Here is a 7,604-nt window from a genome sequence, read left to right as displayed (position 1 = left end):
GACTATATATAAAGTAATTCTCTTGAATAGGAATCAAATAAAACACAAAGAAAGTATTTTATAATTACTTTATTATGAAATATTAAGTAAACAAAATAGTGAAAAATTATAAAATTCTTGTCTTGTCTGCACCTACGGCACACCAGGCAACATCTCGCGGCACACTGGTGTGCCGCGGAACAGCGGTTGAAAAATGCTGCTTTAGAGATTAACCGCCGAGCTCTGCTTCTGTACTATCTGCTTTCGCACGGTAGGGCCACATTCCAACGTCCAGCGGGATGTGGCTGGGAGCGACCCTGCGGGCTGCTCCCAGCCTTTAGAATTTAGAGTTCAGAGCAGAGGAACATTCTTGTGGTTGGGACCTTTAAAGGGACTGCCTACACCCGCAGCGGTGCGGGTGCGGGTGGCGCTCGGGGACAGAAGGAGCTGCGGGGACCCCAGCACTATGGCCAGGCCTCCTCCTGGTCCCTGCTCCCTGGAAGCCAGCCCTGCACACCCCCCCCGCCCCCCGCTCCCCGCAGGACCTGGGTGAGACAGGAAGTGGGGCCTGAGAGCCCAGTGGGGTCAGCCCAGGCCTGGGGAGGGCGCTGGAAGCTTCCTTTGGTTCTGGGGGTGCAGAGCGGGGATGGCGGGGCAGAGGGCGGGCGGGGCTCGAGGTCTGGCCCGACCAAGCTTCACGTATCACTTCCCTGAACCGTGGTGTCCCCTTGGACACACGGCCGGCCGGCTCAGGCGTGCAGGTGGCTGTGAGCTGAACGTCTGCCCTGGACAGGCAGGCCTTTGTGCTTCCGGCCAGCCGGGCTCTCAGAGGGGGAGGGGGAGGAGGGGAAAGAGGAGAAGAAGGGGAGGGGTGAAGGAGGAGGGAAAGGAAGGGGAGGGAGTGTGGGGGAGAGATGGGGTGGGATGGGCACTGACTGGGCCCAGCAGCGGAGGAGGGGCACCCAGGCCTGGGGCTCCCCCTGTGGGAAAGGCCAGACCGCCCAGGAGCCGTGGCCTGGGCCTTGGGTGAGTCCACAGGCCCCCCCAGCCTCCGGAGCCGTGTGAGGGGACCCCAGGAAGACTCTGTGGGGACCCCCATAGCCCCTGGAGGTGGGGACGGCGCCCAGGGACAGGCGGGGCTGCGGGGACCCGGGACCAAGGCCCAGGCCTCCTCCTTCTCCCTGTCCAGCTCCCCTGCAGCCTCAGGATCCCCCAGAAGCCCTTGGAGTGGGTGGGGGTCCCCAGAATCTGAACGTGGACGAGGCCCCCCATCAGATCCATTTTCTCTTTGGCTTCCACACGCCAGTGTCACGGAACGGTCCACGTGCTTATGTGAGCCGCAGAGATCCTCGCTGTTACCAAAAAAGGCAATTCATTCGCTGGGGAGAGGACGAGGACAGAGGAACGCCTGGAGGTGCAGAGAGACTGCTGGGCACCAGCAGGAGTCCAGCAGCGCCCCACGCCCAGCCCCCCAGGCGAGGGCCGGCATCAGAGCGAAGTGCACCCTTTGACCCTCACGGCAACCCTGAGATAGGTCGTCTTCCGACTCCCGTTCCGGCCCAGAGAGGTGGAGTCACTTGCTGAAGGTCACACAGCCAGGACGCGGAGGGCCAGGGTTCTCCCTCCGCCTCTCTGCCGTGCTGCCTCCAGAGTAACCGGGGTCGCCAGGAGCTGGGCGGACACCCCAAATGTGCATTCGACCCTTGGCCAAGTCCCCTGCCAATAACGTGACTGAGAGACCCTCCCTTCCTCCAGCGGATGGACGGACGTACACTCCACCTGCGGCCGGACATTCCTGAGCCCTGAACCACCCATCAGCACCTGCCAAATACCCTGAGCCCCCGATTCCTAAGTCCCTGGGTCCCTCATCATAGGCCTTCCATGGAGCCACCCATCAGCGTGTGCTGAGTGCCCTAAGCCCCGTCCCCTCTTTTCCCTCCCCTTTAAAGTACGTGGACCCCGGCCCTCGCTCTCTTCCGCTCGCGCTCTCTCTCTCTCTCTCTCTCTCTCTCTCTCTCTCTCTCTCTCTCTCTCTGGAAGCAGCCGGCAGGGGAATTCTTCTCTCCAATAAAGCCTGTGTCCCGCCCTCCCGGTCTCCGGCCCTCTCTGTTCCCTCTTTCAATGACAAGCCCCCAGGGAGGACAGGCGGGGAGCGGGCAGGTGGGTGGCTATGCCCCTGTGTGGCTTCCAATTTGCATAACGAGCTCACACACGTGTTTCCACCTCACCACAGCCCCCAGAGGACACAGACACAGCCAGGGAGCGACAGGCCTGGGACCACGGCGGGCGGCTGCCGAGAGCCGCATGTCCAGGGGCCTAGGGCTGGCTGTTCCTCTCCCCCCTTGGCCTTGGCCTTGGCCTTGGCTGGTGCAGGGGAGCTGCTGGCAGCATAGGTGCAGCAGAGACTGAGGCTGCACCCACGGCAGATCAGCAATGCCTCCATGCATGGCGTGGGGTTCCACTTCCCCTCGTCCTGACACTGCGGAAGCTACTGGAAGGGCGGCGAGGAACTGGGACTCAGAGGCACCTGCAGAGCCTCCGGGTGCCCCCGCCCTCTCTCTGCGGGCGAGGCCTTGCTCACTTCCTGCCTCCATGCTGGGGTGGCGGCACACCCATCCTGCAGGAGGCACAGGGCTGGGCCGGCGGGCAGGAGCCGTGCGGGCGGCTGGGCACCTCCGTCCACCCCCCTGGGAGGCACAGGGATAAAGGTGGCGGCAGAGAGGACCTGAGGGGCGGGGCTCAGAGCCGCTGGAGCTGGAGGGCGAGGCTCCTGGAGAGGGTTTGGGGGGGCAGAGGCAGCTGATCCATGTTTCTCTCTCATCGATGTTTCCGACTCTCTGTCCCTCTCCCTTCCTCTCTGAAGAAAAAAAAAAATCAATACAATACATATATATTTTTTAAAAGAATGAGCTCACCCTGACAGGTGTGGCTCAGTGAATAGAGCGTCGGCCTGCGGACTCAAGGGTCCCAGGTTCGATTCCGGTCAAGGGCATGTGCCTTGGTTGTGGGCACGTCCCTAGTGGGGGGTGTGCAGGTGGCAGCTGATGGATGATTCTCTCTCATGTTTCTCTCCCATCGATGTTTCTAACTCTCTCTCTCCCTCTCCCTTCCTCTCTGTAAAAAAATCAATAAAATATATTTTAAAAAACAAAACAAAACAAACAAGAATAAACTTTGCGTTTCGAATACCCATGGCTGTAAACCCACTTTTGCCCACCCCCTCTCTCTGCAGGGTGAGCCAGCCGGTCTGCGGACCAGGTTGCTGCCGCCCCCCACAGGGCGCGGGTCTCACCCAAGGCTGCCGCCCACCCGCAGGGCATCTCCACGGGGACACGTTCGCGAAGCCCCAGGCCACCCGGGGCCTCCTGGACCCCTTTCCTCCGGTCTGAGCGACAGGCGAGGCTCAGGGGAGCTGCTCGGTGCCACCCCGGCCCCCCGGGGCCCCGCTCCGATGGCCACGGTGGACGGCACACCAGCCCCGCTGCGGAGATGTGGGCGCTGCCTACAGAGAGCCCCCTGGGGGCCCGAACACTAACACGGCCCGGTCTGGCCGCCGAAGGAAAGAAATTCAGGGCAGCCAGCTCGACACACATGAATAAAACAGAACAGAGATCGGCTTTCCCGTCCCCAGACCCGCCTGGGCGCTCGCTGGGGGCAGGGGCGGTGTCTTATGTCTCGCCATGTTCCAGCCCCCGCACAGCACCGAGCACACAGTAGGTGCGTCGAGCACACAGTAAGTGCTTCGAAAGCGCTAAGCGCTTCCCCAGATAAGACCTAAGCGCCCTTTCTCCACGCGGCAGAGAAAAGAGAGGAAAGGCCAGCTGGGAAACAGCCTGCTGGGTGGCGGGCAGTTGGAGTTGCTGTTGGAAACACCCAGGCTGGTCAGCCTGCTCGGACTGAAGGGTCCCGGGTTCGATTCCAGCCAAGGGCACCTGCCAGGGTGGTGGGCTCCATCCCCAGTGGGGGCCATAAAGGAGGCAGCTGGTCCATGATTCTCTCTCATCATGGATGTTTCTCTCTCTCTCTCCCTCTTCCTTCCTCTCTGAAATCAGTAAAAATATTTTTTCAAAAACACCCAAGCTGGGGGTCAGGGGTTATGGACTCCTGAGCTGTCGCTGCTGGGGGACCTCAGACAGCTCTCACCCTCATGCCCTGGGCTTCCAGCAAGTCACATGCTGCCTGCTCCTGAGGGACCCCTCCAGAGTGCAAGGTTGAGGGGTGCCAGCAGCAGGGAGCCTCTGGGAAGGACATTTACCCAGGGCCCCCCACCGTCCCAGCACCCCCAAGCCAGACGGTCACTTTCTAGCAGCCTGGGTTGCTCCAAAGGTTGACCACAGCTTTCAGAGGCTGGTTGAAGAAAAGATCAGAAGACACCCCCTCACTCCCACAACCTCATCAGGCAGGGTTTCGGGGAGCGGGGAGGAAGGGGGACCCTAGGGAGCGGCTACAGATTAAATATCTGGGACTCCCCGAAATTCAGAAGCTGAAACCTAACTCCCAATGGGATGGCATGAGGAGGTGGGGCGTTTGGGAGGTGATCGGGTCAGGAGGGTGGGGCCCTCCGTGAGGGGATTAGTGCCCTTTTATAAAAGAGCGCCCAGAAAGATCCTTCACCCCTTCCCGTTGTCTACGAGCCGAGAAATGGGTTCTCGCCAGACTCTGAATCTGCCTGGGCGTGGATCTAACGTCCAGCTTCCAAAGCCGTGAGAAGGAAATACGTCTGTTGTTGGAGCCCCTCAGTCTGTGGCATTTTGCTGTGGTGGCCTGTGTGGATTGTATAGTTAGTGTTTTAGGGAGATGGATGCCCATGTGAGTGACTGTCACCTTGCACCTGCCTCAGGGACCCCTGGGCCGGAAGAAATGGGGGTGAGGGCAGAGGGAGTAGGGTCTGGAGCTCCACACCTGGTGGGAGGGGCTGGGCATCCTGAGGGGGAGGTCCCAGTGGTCCCCCTGAGTCTCTGGTTGGCCATTACTGCTGGGGTCACAGGAAAGAGCGGACGAACACCAGCCGTGGCCAACTCAGAGGTGGCGCTCCGAGGAAGGCTCACTCCCCCCCACGGGAGAGGAGGAAGGCCAGCGGATGGCTAACCCAGTGGTCAGCAAACTGCGGCCCGCCAGCCTCACGCGGCTCTTTGGCCCCTGGAGGATGGCTCTTCCACAAAAATACCACTTGGCCTGGGCGAGTCTATGTTGGAGACATGGCGTTAGAAGGAGTTTAAGTGTAAAAAATGTGGCTCTCCAAAGAAATGTCAATCGTTGTCCTGTTGGTGTTTGGCTCTGTGGACTGATGAGTTTGCCAACCACTGGGCTAAGCCAAGGACAGGGTCTGCCACTCTGGCCGCTCGGTCTGGACATCTCGCGATTTGCTGATGGCCTTCCAAAAGTGGGGTGCTGGGGGCTCCACGCGCCCCGAAGAGGTCGGATCAGCCCCACCCAGGGGAAGGTGCTCTGCGGACACATTTCTGTTGTCCTAACGTGAGGTCACCATCGCTCTCTTGCTCTTAACGCATAGTGTGCAGTCAAAATGCCCGGATTCAGATCTCTTCTCAGCCAGTCTCACCTGGGATACAGGACCACCTTTCTGTGCCTTAGGTTTCTTTGAAAAATAAGAACAGCATCTCCAATTCCAAGCCAAGACGCTGGGGAAAGGAAACTGAACTGCCATCGACCACCAGAGGGCACTGTACACCCATGTTGGATGGAGTACGCTGCATGGAGTGTGACCAACCGCCAGGGGTCGCCCGAGCTCCTTGGGCCCAGAAACATCCCCACCTACCCAGACAGAAAAAAAATTAAAGAGCATCTGGGGAACGCCAAGTGGGGTGCAGTAGCCCCCCTTATGCCCAAGAGACACGTCCCAAGACCACCCGGTCAGGGCCTGAAGGCACAGACAGTACTCCAAGCCCTGAATATGCTGTATTTTTCCTACACATTAATACCCTAGGCTGCATTTCATGTAAGAGAGCAACAAGAACATAACAAAACAAAGCAATGCCGGCAATATACGGTAATACGTTAAGAGGACGCAGTCTCTTTCTCAGAATATCTTACCGTCCTGTACTCACCTTCCTCTTCTTCTTCTTGCGATGATGGGAGGCGAATGAATACCCAGGTGAGGAGACGGAGTGAGGCAGACGCTCTGGACAAGGACAATTCTTCTGTGGGGGACAGGGCTGGACAGCACAGGACCGGGAGAGCGCTCAGTGGCCTACACTCAGAAGGGCATGCAATTTCAAAGCTATGAACTGTTGACAGATAGATAGATAGATAGATAGATAGATAGATAGATAGATAGATTTCAGAGAGGCAGAGAGAGGGAGAGATAGAAACATCCACAATGACTGAGAATCATGGATAGGCTGCCTCCTGCTCGTCCCTTACTGGGGATCAAGCCTGCAACCCAGGCAGGTGCCCTTGACCGGAATCGAACCCAGGACCCTTCTGTCCGCCGGCCAACGCTCTATCCACTGCGCCATACCGGCGAGGGCCGCTCACATTTTCATGTCATCTTATCTTTGGTAAGGTCAGAGCCACGGGCAGAATAAAGACACGTCTCCTGGAAGTTTTATCTTCATCTCTTTATTTCAAAAGGAAGGAAGGACACCGAGCAGCAGAAGGGGAGAAGCAGGTAAACCCAGCGAAGCCGCAGAGGAGGAGAGAGACACAGGGAGGGAGCGGTGGGTCAGAGGTCAACAATACAGGTGCTCGCCGATCCACCCTCACCCAGCCACAGGGCCAGGGAGGCCCTTTTCTACAGAGCCTCAGCTTCACACGTGAAGACGGGTCGAGCACACACCCAGGTTACACGTTATGGGTCACGTGACATTGCATGCAGTTCACACAGATGATCATTTTGAAGGCACTGAATTGGGCAGCCCCCCGGGCTGCTACTTCCTGGCACGTCCTTGCTGCCTGCTCTTGCACGGGGACCTCTTTTTAGTCCCTCCTCTTTGAGACGTGAGTGCAAATCCCCGGTGTGCCTCTCTCACCCCTGCACCCTGCCAAGCACGCTGGGCCCACCGACCCCTCACCCTTCTCTCCCACGTCCCCTTCTTAAAAGGTGGGTGCGAGAGAAACTCAGTACAGACCAACCCATATGCCTTTCGGCATAACCATTACCGCTTGTCTCACTTTCGGTTCTTACGTTCCCAGTAGGACGTGATCTCACGCATCGAAGGGAAGCGGTGAACAGCATAGACGGGTGAACAAGAACAGACCCGGAGAGAAGGAGCCCTGGGTCTGACGGTTGGACCTCAGAGGGAGGGTGGGGATAAAAGGGAGAGATCCACCAAAGGACTTGTGTGCACCCATAGGAGCCTAATGCCCCCACCGCCCCCTATTGTCCACTGGGTCACGGACGATAGAGGGGTGGGGGCATGAGTGGGGTGGGGATTGGAATGGGGGTTGAGGATAAATACGTGATACCTTAATCAATAAATTTTTTAAAAAGGGGGTGGGTGGCTGCGAGCCTGGTGGATGACGCTCCCTAACAGGAAGGACCCGTGTTCCCCTGGGCGGACAAAGTGTGTTGTCTGCAACCTGGGCCCATGCCCTGACCGGAACCGAACTGGGACCTCCTGGTTCTTAGGTCAGCAGCTCAACCAAGGCCGGGGAGTATTTTTTTT

The sequence above is a fragment of the Pipistrellus hanaki genome (genome assembly GCF_964339955.1).
Source record: "Pipistrellus hanaki genome assembly, chromosome: 20".
NCBI lineage: Eukaryota > Metazoa > Chordata > Mammalia > Chiroptera > Vespertilionidae > Pipistrellus > Pipistrellus hanaki.
Note: the sequence above shows the minus strand (reverse complement) of the source record.